General features: G+C 37.1%; 1 pseudogene; it reads left to right on the top strand.

Moving 5' to 3' along the window:
• The first annotated feature begins 548 nt into the window (after positions 1 to 548).
• On the top strand, positions 549 to 1,296 carry LOC147962605 (uncharacterized; annotated as a pseudogene).
• Positions 1,297 to 13,009: the final 11,713 nt, after the last annotated feature.

Here is a 13,009-nt window from a genome sequence, read left to right as displayed (position 1 = left end):
CAGTACCATGCATATGTTAAACTTATTATTGAATCTTAGTTGTTAGTTGTTACACATTTACAAACGGTACAATTTATACTCTACAAGGTTGTACAAATATGCACACATAATAATACACTAGAAACCGCTATTCAAATATTAGCTAGATATTATTTTTCTTTAGAAACCTCTAACATGATATTGGATGAAACTAAACGATAGATTAACATATGCACATACATACAAATACAAATATATTTTAAATGACTTAATTTAAATTTATCATAAACTAGTGACAAGAGATATACATTAGAACTGAGAATAAAGAACATTGGTTAACTATACCAACTAAATTATGGATCAACTATACCAACTAAATTATGTGGTTTATTATACCAAATAAATAATACAATGTATACTTCTTAATATTGTAGTAAAATAAAAATAAAAAAAAAAGTTTGGTATAAAAACAGTTTGTTTAATTTTGCGCCGGGTCCGCCCCGCCTGGCCTCTGTGTCCTGTCTCTGCCCAATCTATCATCACACCATTCCCACATGTTTAAACCCAGGATGAGTGATCTCCTCTTCTTAGAAAAAGCCGATGGCTTGTCCTACTTGCATCTATTGTTGGATTCTAACATGCAGAGAACATAATCTATGGTGCACGTACATATGTTGCGACTTGGTGAAGGTGTGTGGCGTGCATATCTCACCTTGGAGGCAGATCGGCTCTTTGTTTCCGCGACGAGAACCTAAATTGCTCGCTAACAATAAAATATACATAGCAAGCGCCTAGAGTTCCATTCTTGTCTTGGATTTGACTACCTCAAGCATTTCTATAGTTCAGTTCTCAAAAGGTGTGGAGTATGACGATAGAGATACTATGTTGGCACTAGCTGATGAGTCTTCTGGTGTGTATCTCATCCATGTCAAGAAGATTCACCTTCACATCTGGCTCCACAAGGGGGACAACTGGTCGGTATTGGACACCATTTGTTGGATTTAGTTGGTTGATAATTTGAGGATGTCTGGTTGCATGGTTGGGGACGAGTCTACTGCTCCCATCCGGATAAACCGTGTCGGGGACTATGCTGAGTTTGTGTTCCTGGAGAAGGGTCGATATGCACTCCACTTGGATATCAAGTACAGGCAATTACGGAAAGTGTATGACACGACAAAAGAAGATAAACATTCGGGTGATATCCATCCTTTTATGATGATATGGCCTCCCTCATTTCCTTCACTCAAGGATGATCCTACAAGGTTTGCCTTTTTCCTTTTGTATGCAAAGTGGCTAGGACAAGCTAATAGTGGGTAATTTTGGTTTTTGTGGTATTTCTGCTTAGTTTTTTTTACGGAAATACATGCCAGTGAATGGAAATGTGTCTGCCCGCGATATGAAGGCATTTAACTTATATTGATGTGATTTTTTGCAAAAAATCTATTACTGGACGAAATTCATTACTCTGATTTCTAAGCACAAATAACATTTGATGCCATTGCATTAGACCCTAGTTCAGTTAGTCCATTTGATATTTTCATGCTTGAAGTGGCTAAATAAATATTGTGATGCTTACTTTCTCCATTCTTTTAATTCCTCTTTTTTCTCTTAACCAGAAATGCCATGTGAACAAGGATACGAGGAAGCTTTTGGATGATCAACAACAAGGGCGCAAGTGAAGGAAGAGTAGGAATTCATATCCCTATGGATATGGTGCCATGACTGTTTGTGACCGACTTTATTTTGTGAAGAAAACTTTGTATTCTATTGTATCATTACTGTTCGGTATGGGACTGACATCTTCATTTTTTCTAGTTGGAAGAAGATTCCATGTATGTTTACTAGCTATCTCCTCTGATCCGCCTGGGTAGCAGTGTTTGCTTGCCTTCTTGTTAATTGTGATATCTACAGAATCAATCTTCTTATTCCTCATTGTTGAATTGGTTTCAGTTAGCGGTGCTGCAGCTCTCCGATTTATATGGAGTTATGGACATTTATAGGTTGATACAGCCAGACTTTTTTACATGCTCTTGCAAATGCATCATATATTTGTAACTAGCTAGGCACTTATAAAATAGTTCTGGTGTTGGAAATCCAGCGGTAGGGAAGCAGGATTGAATCTCTGCTGCGGACCTGGAACTGAGGCTTTGAACAAACAAGTTGAATCTCTCTTTCTTTTGCACTGGGTGTCTCCATCTCCTATAAGCCTTTACCTCCTGTGTTATCTTTTGTTTGAGTAGTAACGTACTGTAAAATATACTGAGATTCTTGCTTTCTTTGAAAAGGTGAGGAAAGTTGATAAGCTTGATGATCTTGTGCTCTGAAGTCAAAAAAAAATGAGACCAACCCAAGGGCTAACCCTCGTTGGCTTTTCTTTATAGGAGAAACTCCGTGAGCACCACGCGTCCGTGCCGGGACTCGAACTCGGGTGGGCTGGCAGCAACCTCAGCTGCCCTGAAGTCATGGATGAGCTAATGCTTGATAGCAATGACATTGGCTGGTCTCTTGTTCCGCTGCTCTGATGAACCAGATGAGAGTTACTGCATCGGTGTCTCCCCTACTGAAAACTCACATGACAAGTTATCCTCTTTTAAACTGTGAACCCTCTTCTGTGTCAGATTGTTTGTTCTTAGCATCTAGCAATGTCAGTCTATATTGTGGAGCAGTGTGGCTGTGTACATAATGAAGCATAGCATGCTCCTCACATGATATGCATCCATTCAACCTCTTGGCTTCGAGGGACTGGACCCACAAGACAGTGAGATGCATGGCTTGTAGCAATATGGTTGTGTAAAAAAATCCTGCCAAAATCCTCTTCCTCACACATGTGTTGCCTTCACAATCCTGCTCCTCCATTGACTCTGCAGTCTCCAAAACATGCAGCCGAAGTGCCCAGCCGTCAAATCAGCTCCCTGCTCGTGCCTGGTGCCCACACAGAGTCACACCTTTATTTGTTTGCTTTATTGCTTATTTAGGATTTAGTTTGGCATTTCTGGTATGTAGAAACTTATGTACCTGAAGCATCTAGGGGCAACAAACTGTTATCATGCTTCAGCTGAAGGCACTGAATTTTCTTGGTTGGATGTTGATATAGATGTTTCCTTGACCAAATGCTTCAGTCAATTCATCACCAAGGAACAGTTTATTTTGTCTTGGCAGAGTTCTCCAAAGTCAAGTCAGTTTGCTCCATTATCCAAAGAGCAGGAAACATTGGTGAAAGTGGGAATAAATTCATTACTTTGACTTTTGAGTACACATAATGTTGTAACTATTGCTGCATTATCCACCTGTGATCTACATACTAATCATTCCCCTGTTCGCTTTGACAGAATTGCCATGTGGAGAACAAGGATGGATGAGAGAGAGCTGCATTTTCTTGTAGCAGCAGTTCTGAGTTGTAATTGTTCTCACTCTGATTGTACTTATGTACGTATTACTTAGGATGGTACTTATGTAACTGGAGCAGTAGTTCTAAGTTGTAACCATATTTTTCTTCCTTCTCATGCTCACCCTCATGAAAGAATCTGGTGGTCTTGTCACCCGCAGAGAGCTACTCCAGTCGATACCGCTGCAGCCTCATCAATTCTTTGCGGTCTCGACGAGTTCTTCATTGATCTTTAATTCTGCGTGAAACGGCCCCATCCTAGCTGGATTACCCCTCAGCCGTTCTTGCTCCTTTTTAAATTCTTGAATTTTTTTAGGGGATTTTAAATTCTTGATTAAGTGTGGCGGCCTAAGGGCTATGGCTGCAAGGCCGAGGCGGGAGTTGGGCGAGGCCGAAGTTGGGCTGCTGGAACCACGTTAGCGGGGCTAGGAAAGCTAAGGCGCTCGAGGGCTACCGTGAGATTTGTTAAGGGAAAACAAAGGACGTTGTTTTGCTGTAGTATAAGGGTGTCGCTCTCTGTTGCGGATTTCCTAATTGACGCTTGTTGCATCAAGTTGTCGACCAAGCGAGCGACCTAGTGGCCAGCCCATTTTAGCTCCTTAGTGTATGTTGTCCGTACTGGTTTCTACTGGTTTTGGGAATGGTTTCTACTGCTTTTGGGAACCTTCTACGAGGTTCTTGGATCATTTTTTTTCTCTTTCGGTTTCAGTTTCAGTTTCTTTTTTGTTTTTTCTTGTTTTTTTTTCTTTTGTCTTTTTTCTGTTTCATTTTCTTTGCTCTTTGTTCGGTTTCTTTTTCTTTTTCTACTTTTATTTTCAAGAAAATGTTTGTGTTTTTCCAAAAATATTCGTAAATTTCAACAACAAAAACTTAAAGTTGTTCAAAAGTTCAAAAAAACCATTTTCTAAATTTGTTCACAAATTCCAATGATATTCGGGAATTTACAAAATGTTTGTGATTTTTAAAAATTGTTCGGAAGTTCAAAAAATGTTCTTTTTTTCGTTCATATCAAAATAACTAAAAAGTAAAAAAATTATTCGACTTTTCCTAATTTTTTTGGAGTTTTAAAAATTGTTCACATATGCAAAACATGCCTTTTAATTTTTTTTGTTCATGTATTCAAACAATTTTCGTATTTGTTTCAAGTATTCAATTTGTTCTCGATAAGTTTTTTTAAAATTCAAAAAAATGTCGCATGTTCAAAATTTGTTATTCTTTGTGGGCATGCATGCCCTCTCCTGTTACATCATTTAGGTTTAGTAGGGTGGGTCCAAGAGATCAATTAAATTGTGCAACGTGATGGCACCCAGCTCATCTAATGTATGCATCTTTGTTATCTAATCGTGTCATGCAGCAACTGGAAGGGTCAAAGTTGGTGAAGAAGCTGGAGGGCTACCGTGAGATTTGTTAAGGGAAAATAAAGGACGTTGTTATGGTGTACTACAAGGGTGTCGCTCTCTTGTTGCGGATTTCATAATTAGCGCTCGTTGCGTCAAGTAGTCGACCAAGCGAGCGAGCGACTTAGTGGACCAGCCCATGTTAGGTCTGTACTGGTATCTACCGGTTTTGGGAACCTTCTAGGAGGTTCCTGAACCGGTTCTTTTTTCCTTTTTTGGTTTCTGTTTCTGTTTCTTTTTTGTATTTTCCTGTTTCTTTTTCATTTTTTCTGTTTCTTTTTCTTTGTTCTTTGTTATGTTTCTTTTTTCTATTTTTATTTTCAAGAAAATGATTGTGTTTTATGAAATATGTTCGTAAATTTCAAAAAACACGTCGAGTTTTTCATAAGTTTTTGAAAGTTCAAGGAAAATCCAGTTTCTAAATTTTATTCACAAACTCCAATAATATTCAGGAATTTACAAAGTGTTTGTACTTTTCAAAAATTGTTCAGAAACTCAAAAATGTTCTTCTGTTCACTTTTATTTCATAAATAAGAAAATCACATATTTGAAAAAAATATTCACCGTTTCCAAATTTCGTTTGTAGTTTCACCAATTGTTCACAGATGCAAAAAATGTAAGCCTTTAAAAAAAGCATGTATTCAAACAATGTTCGTATTTGTTTCAGGTATTCAATTTATTCAGGATAACATTTTTTTTACTAAATTCAAAAGATGTTGCATGTTCAAAATTAGTTGTTCTTTGTGGGCATGCATGTTCTCTCCTGGTACATCATTCCGTTTTAGTAGAGTGGAGTCGAGAGATCAGTTAAATCGTGCAACGTGATGGCGCCTAGTTCACCTAATGTATGCATCTTTGCTATCCAACAGTGTCATGCAACAACTGGAAGGACCAAAGTAGGCGAAGGCGCTGGAGGGCTACAGTGAGATTTGTTAAGGGAAAACACATGACGTTGTTCTGCTGTAGCGCAATGGTGTCGCTCTCTATTGTGGATTTCCTAATTAACGCTCGTAGTGTCAAGTTGCCGACCAAGCGAGCGAGCGACCTTGTGGGGCCAACACATTTTAACTCCTTAGCGTTCGTTGTCTGTACTAGTTTCTACCGGTTTTGGGAACCTATAGGAGGTTCCAAAATCGGGTTTTAACCTTTTTCGATTTCTGTTTCTTTTTCAGGTATCTGTTTTCCTGTTTCTTTTATCTTTTTTCTTTTTGTCTTTTTTGCCTGTTTCATTTTCTTTGTTCTTTGTTCTGTATCTTTTCTTTTCTATTTTTATTTTCCAGAATTTTTTTTATTTTAAAAAATGTTCATAAATTAAAAAAATCTGTTTTAGATAAGTTGTTCAAAAGTTCAAGGAAAATCCAATTTCTATTTTTTTCACAAATTCCAATAATATTCGGGAATTTACAAAATGCTCGTATTCGGGAGTTTCAAAATTGTTCACAGATGCAAAAACAGCATGTTGTATGCCTTTTAAAAAATGTGTTCACGTATTCAAGCAATGTTCGTATTCGTTTCAGGTATTCAATTTGTCCTCGGTAACATCTTTTTACTAAATTAAAAAAATGGCGCATGTTCAAAAATTTAGTTCTTTGTGCACATGCATGTCCTCTCCTGTTACATCATTCAGTTTTAGTAGGGTGCGTCTGAGAGATCAATTAAATCGTGCAACGTGATGGCGTCCCGCTCACCTAATGTATGTATCTTTGCTATCTAATAGTGGCATGTAGCAACTGCAAGGGTCAAAGTTGGCGAAGGCGCTGGAGGGCTATCGTGAGATTTGTTAAGGGAAAACCAAGGATGTTGTTCTCCTGTAGTACAAGGGTATCGCTCTCTGTTGCGGATTTTCTAATTGACACTCGTTGCGTCAAGTTGTCGACCAAGCCATCGAGCAACCTAGTAGGCTAGCCCATTTTAGGTACTTAGCATACATTGTGTGTACTGATTTCTATCAGTTTTTGGAAATTTCTAGGAGTTCCTGAACCGGGTTTTTTCCTATTTTGTTTTTTTTTACTTTTTCTTTTGTCTTCTTCTTTGTTCTTTTTCTTTTTCTTTTTCTATTTCTATTTTCAAGAGAGTATTTGCGTTTTTTGAAAAATGTTCATAAATTTCAACAAAAAAATCTGTGTTCTCCATGAGTTATTCAAATGGTCAAGGAAAAATGTAACTTTCGTTCACAAATTCCTATAATATCAGGAATTTTAAAATGATTGTGTTTTAAAAACTTGTTAAGAAGCTCAAAAAATGTTCTTGTTTTCATTTTTCGTTCAAAAATATTAAAAATTGAGATTTATTTTGACTTTTCCTAATTTTGTTTGGAGTTTTAAAAATTGTTCACATATGAAAAAGTGCGTGCATTTTAAATTTTTTGGCATGTATTCAAACAATTTTCGTATTTGTTTCAGGTATTCAATTTGTTCTCGGCAACATTTTCTTTCTAAATTCAAAATAATGTCGCATGTTCAAAAGTTGTTGTTTTTTGTGGGCATGCATGTCCTCTTCTGTTACATCATTCAGTTTTAGTAGGGTGGGTCTGAGAGATCAGTTAAATCATGCAACGTGATGGCACCCAGCTCACCTAATGTATGCATCTTTGTTATCTAATCGTGTCATGCAGCAACTGGAAGGGTCAAAGTTGGTGAAGGCGCTGGAGAGCTACCGTGAGATTTGTTAAGGGGAAATAAAGGACATTGTTATGCTGTAGTACAAGTCTGTCGCTCTTTTATTGCAGTTTTCCAAATTGACGCTCCTTGCGTCAAGTTGTCGACCAAGCGAGCAAGCGAGGACCTAGTGGGCCAACCCATGTTAGGTCTTTACTGGCTTCTACCGGTTTTGGGAACCTTCTAGGAGGTTCCTGAACCATTTTTTTTCTTTTTTAGTTTTAGTTTCTGTTTCTTTTTTGTTTTTTCCTATTCTTTTTTTCCTGTTTCATTTTCTTTCTTCTTTGTTATGTTTCTTTTTCTTTTTTTTCAACAAAATGTTTGTATTTTTGTAAATATGTTCATAAATTTCAAAAAATGAGTTTTCATAAGTTTTTCAAAATTCAAGGAAAATCCACTTTCTAAATTTTATTCAGATATTCCAATAATATGCAGGAATTTACAAAATGTTTCTGATTTTTAAAAATTGTTCAGAAGTATAAAAATGTTCTTGTTTTTATTTTTAGTTCATACATAAAAAATCACAAATTTGAAAAAATATTCGCCTTTTCCAAATTTTGTTTGGAGTTTCACAATTTTTTATGATTGTCGACCAAGCGAGCAAGCGACCTTGTGGGGCCAACCCATTTTAGTTCCTTAGCGTTCGTTGTCTGTATTTGTTCCTACCCGTTTTGGGAACCTTCTATGAGGTTCCAAATACGGGTTTTACACTTTTTTTGGTTTCTATTTTTTTTCTTGTATCTTTATCCCGTTTCTTTTATCTTTTATCTTTTGTCTTTTTTGTCTGTTTCATTTTCTTTGTTCTTTGTTCTGTTTCTTTTTCTTTTCTATTTTTATTTTCAAAAAACTTTGCGTTTTACATAAGTTGTTCAAAAGTTCAAGGAAAATCTAATTTATAAATTTTGTTCACAAATTCCAATAATATTCGTGAATTTACAAAATGCTCGTGCTATCTAAAGATTGTTCAAAAGTTCAAAAAATGTTCTTGTTTTCATTTTCCATTCATAAATAAAAATTTCACAAATTTGAATAATATTCGCCTTTTTTACAAATTTATCTTGTAGTTTCAAACATTGTTCACGAATGCAAACAATCCGTCCTTTTTAAATTTTTTGTTCACGTATTCAAGTAATGTTCGTATTCATTTCAGGTATTCAATTTGTCCTCGGTAACATTTTTTTTACTAAACTCAAAAAATGTCGCATGTTCAATTTTTTTAGTTCTTTGTGCGCATGCATGTCCTCTCCTGTTACATCATTCAGTTTTGGTAAGGTGGGTTCAAGAGATCAATTAAATCGTGCAACGTGATGGCGTCCAACTCACCTAATGTATGCATCTTTGTTATCTAATTGTGGTATGTAGCAACTGGATGGGCCAAAGTTGACCAAGGGCTACCATGAGATTTGTTAAGGGAAAACCAAGGTCGTTGTTCTCCTGTAGTACAACGTGTCGCTCTCTGTTGCGAATTTCCTAATTAACGCTCGTTGCATCAAGTTGTCGACCAAGCCAGCGAGCGACCTAGTGGGCCAGCCTATTTTAGGTCCTTAGCGTACGTTTTCTTGTATTGATTTCAACCGGTTTTGTGAAATTTCTGGGAGGTTCCAAAAAACGTTTTTTTTTCCTTTTTTGGTTTCTTTACTTTTTCTTTTGTCGTTTATCTTTTTCTTTGTTCTTTGTTCTGTTTCTTTTTCTAGTTTTATTGTCAAGAAAATGCTTGTGTTTTAGAAAAATGTTCGTAAATTTCAAAAAAAAAAGATTGTGTTTTTCACAAGTTGTTCAAAACTTCAAGGAAATTCCATTTTCTCAATTTTGGTCAGAAATTCCAATAATATTTGGGAATTTATAAAATATCATGCTTTTTCAAAATTGTTCGGAAGTTCAAAAAATGTTCTTGTTTTCATTTTTCGTTCATAAATAAAAAATTACAAATTTAAAAAATATTTGCCTTTTCCAAATTTTTTGGAGTTTCGAAAATTGTTCATAGATGCAAAAAATGCGTGCCTTTCAAATTTTTTGTTCACATATTCAAACAATGTTCGTATTTGTTCCATGTATTCAATTTTTTCTCGATAACATTTATTTACTAAATTAAGAAAGTGTCGCATGATCAAAATTGTTGTTCTTTGTGTGCATGCATATCGGGTTCGAGAGATCTATTAAATCGTGCAAAGTGATGGCCCCCAGCTGACCTAAAGTATGCATCTTTGCTATCCAAGAGTGTCATGCAGCAACTCGAAAGACCAAAGTTGGCGAAGGCGCTGGAGGGCTACCATGATATTTGTTAAGGGATTTCAAAGCGTTGTTCTACTGTAGTATAAGAGGGTCATTCTCTGTTATGGATTTCCTAGTTGACGCCTGTTGCGTTAAGTTGTTGTGTAAGTGAGTGAGCAACATAGTGGGCCAGCCATTTTAGCTTCTTAGCGTACTTGTTTGTATTGGTTTCTAACGGTTATGGGAACCTTCTAGGAGGTTCCTGAATCTTTTTTTCTTTTTTCTGTTTTCCTATTTCCTTTTTCTTTTTTTTTTCTGTTTCATTTTGTTTGCTCTTTGTTCTGTTTCTTTTTCTATGTTTATTTTGAAGAAATGTTTGTGTTTTTTTAAAAAATCGTCCATTTAAAAAAATACGTTTTTCATAAGTTGTTCAAAAGTCCAAGGAAAATCCATTTTCTAAATTTTTTTCACAAAATGCAATAATATTTGGGAATTTAAAAAATGTTCGTACTTTTTAAAAATTGTTAAAAAGTTCAGAAAATGTTCTTGTTTTCATTTTTATTTAATAAATTAAAGAAATTTAGAAATTCGAAAAAATATTCGCCTACTCCAAAATTTGTTTGGAGTTTCAAAAATTGTTCATAGATTCAAAAAATGTGTGCCTTTTAAAGTTTTTGTTCACGTATTGAAACAATGTTCGTATTTCTTCCAGGTATTCAATTTGTTCTCGGTAACATTTTTTTGACTAAATTCAGAAAGTGTCACATGTTTAATTTTTTCCTGATTTTCATATTATTCTTCGTTTCAAAGTTTTGTTCTCGCAATTCAGAAAATGTTCGCGTTTCCAAAAATGTCTACTCTTTTCAAAAACATTGAAATTTCAAAAATAGAGTTTTTCAAAAAATTATTGGATTTTCAAACAATATTTATTTCTTAACATTTATTCACAATTCCCCAAAAAAATCAAAATTTTCAAATAAGAAAATCTGGATTCTTCCTTGTTTGTTTGTTCTTAAGTATGCCCGCTCCTAGTATTTCACTAACGTTTGTCAGCTGCACTGGTTAGCTGGTATCCCTTACCTAAGGTCCAAATAGGAGTTCCTTTAGTGTTGTCCTATCACCATGGCGAGAACTTTGATGGCCATTGGCGATTAAGTACATTTGCAACGGAAGAAAAGAATAGCTTAAGAAAGCTACATGTGGTTTGCTACTGGCACACAAGAAGGCCTTTTTGCGAAAAGATTTGGGTGAAGTTCAATTCTTAGTAGGGCGAACGGGCAAGCTCGCGACAACGGCCACGAATGGGCTGGCCCAGTCGAGGGTCTGTGCTCGCATCGCAAGGAATATTTGACGTAAAATGCATCCAATAGGAGCTCCCCTGGTGTTGTCCTGTCACCAAGGCGTGAACGTTGTTGGCCATTGGAAGACTAAGTACGTGTGTAAAGGAAAAAATAGTTACTGGCACACAAGAAGGTTTTGGGTGCTATATCTTTTGGAGTTTTTTATTTTGTATGTGGATCATGTAGGAAGATTGTAAGAATGCAACAACGGCGTTGTCTGGCATGATGGTTGAACGGAATCAAAACCGATGTCGTGTGTATACGGTTCATGGAGTCTGGATCCGGAGCATATCGTGCAATCAAACAAGTTCGCCTGGTTCCGACTAGATAGTCTCAAGGATTGACAGGGATGTCGGCCAGAATAGAAGATAGTGGTGGGATAGTGGTGGGATCAGTGACGGTGACATAGGAGGGTGGTGTTGATGGTCACCGACCTCTGGGCGTGGAAATACGTGGCGCAAGCCCGAAGGCTTGTGTGGCTTCAATAATACTATGGCGCATGGTTGATTCAAGAAGGTGCACATGGGATCTTGAAGTCGATGGGCGCGATGGTGGACTGATCATCTACCATGGAGTTATGTTGAAAGTGGAGTTGTAGTCCGATGAAGACTTCACTCGGTGTTCATGGAGGGCTATGGTGCAAGGATATGAAGAATTGAAGCCTATTTCAGTGGGAAAAGCGAGAGACACATGGTTTAGACTAGAGCCCAGTGCCGTGGTCTGTGGAAAACATGATACTTGTCATCGGTCTGTGATGATCGGTGATACTCTGTAGTGGGGGTTGAGTGATGTTGGTTCGCGGTCCTAGAGATTCGGCTGGGATAGCAGAGACTCAATGCGATAATAGTAGTGAGGTGTATGGTTAGCACGGGAATGAAGACTGGCCAAGGCTTGGTGGGCATACATGTGATAAGACAACTACGAATTTGACTCATGATGACTACAAAGCAATAGTGAAATTCCTTCAAGATTCAGACATGCGGTCAAGAAAAAGCGAGGATGTTGAGTTCAGGTAACTCTTATGTGTGTCACCTGATAAATGAGTTGTTTACTTTCATGCAGATCAGAGATTAATGTGTGATGGCATTGAACGTATACTTTGAAAGTTTGGAGAGCAAAATAGAGTAAAGTCGAACTTAATTCTCTCGAGTGTTGATTGTGGTCAAGAAAAGAAGAGACTAGAGTTGTAGGTAGAGTCACATGGAGCCTAGGAGTAGTAGCGATACTTATGGCGTAACTCAAGTCCAATATACATGGAAGTTTGACGCATGAACATATGCAAGGTGGTGGAGAATATTCGCCAAAGTGGGGTTGTTAGAATTGTGTCGAATATATTGTATAAGGTAGGTTAAAGTTGGACTCTGATTTGTATTGTGTTTAGTCCGAGTCGTGTCCTAATAATACATTATATCCTAAGCCTCATATATTGTGAGGGTAGACACGTGATGCAACCTATGCTAACATAATATCACATACATGTAGGAGGAGCCGGCGCCCGGTGGCTGTGCGGTATTCTGACAGGGAGGAGAGCCTGAGGTAAAATCAGCTCCCTGCTCGTGCCTGGTGCCCACACAGAGTCACACCTTTATTTGTTTGCTTATTTAGGATCTATAGTCTAGCATTTCTATGTAGAAACTTATGTGCCTGAAGCATCTATGGGCAACAAACTGTTATCATGCTTCAGATGAAGACACTGAATTTTCTTGGAACCGTTTATTTTGTCTTGGCAGAATTCTCCAAAGTCGGGTCAGTTCGCTCTCCATTGTCCAAGAGTAGGAAACGACATTGGTGAAAGCAGCGAATAATTTCATTACTTTGACTTTTGAGTACACATAATGTTGTAACTATTGCTGCATTATCCACATGTGATCTACATCCTGATCCTTCCCCTGTTCGCTTTGACAGAATTGCCATGTGGAGAACAAGGATGGATGAGAGAGAGCTACATTTTCTTGTAGCAGCAGTTCTAGGTTGTAAATTGTTCGAGAGAAGTGCATGTTTCAATCCTAAACTCTAGGGCTAGCTTAATCTACAGCCCCA

This window comes from Triticum urartu, chromosome 7A (genome assembly GCF_056163025.1).
Source record: "Triticum urartu cultivar PI428250 chromosome 7A, HENAU_Tu73, whole genome shotgun sequence".
Taxonomy (NCBI): Eukaryota; Viridiplantae; Streptophyta; class Magnoliopsida; order Poales; family Poaceae; genus Triticum; species Triticum urartu.
The sequence above is the reverse complement of the archived record's forward strand: the minus strand, read 5'-3'. Positions and strand labels throughout refer to the sequence as shown.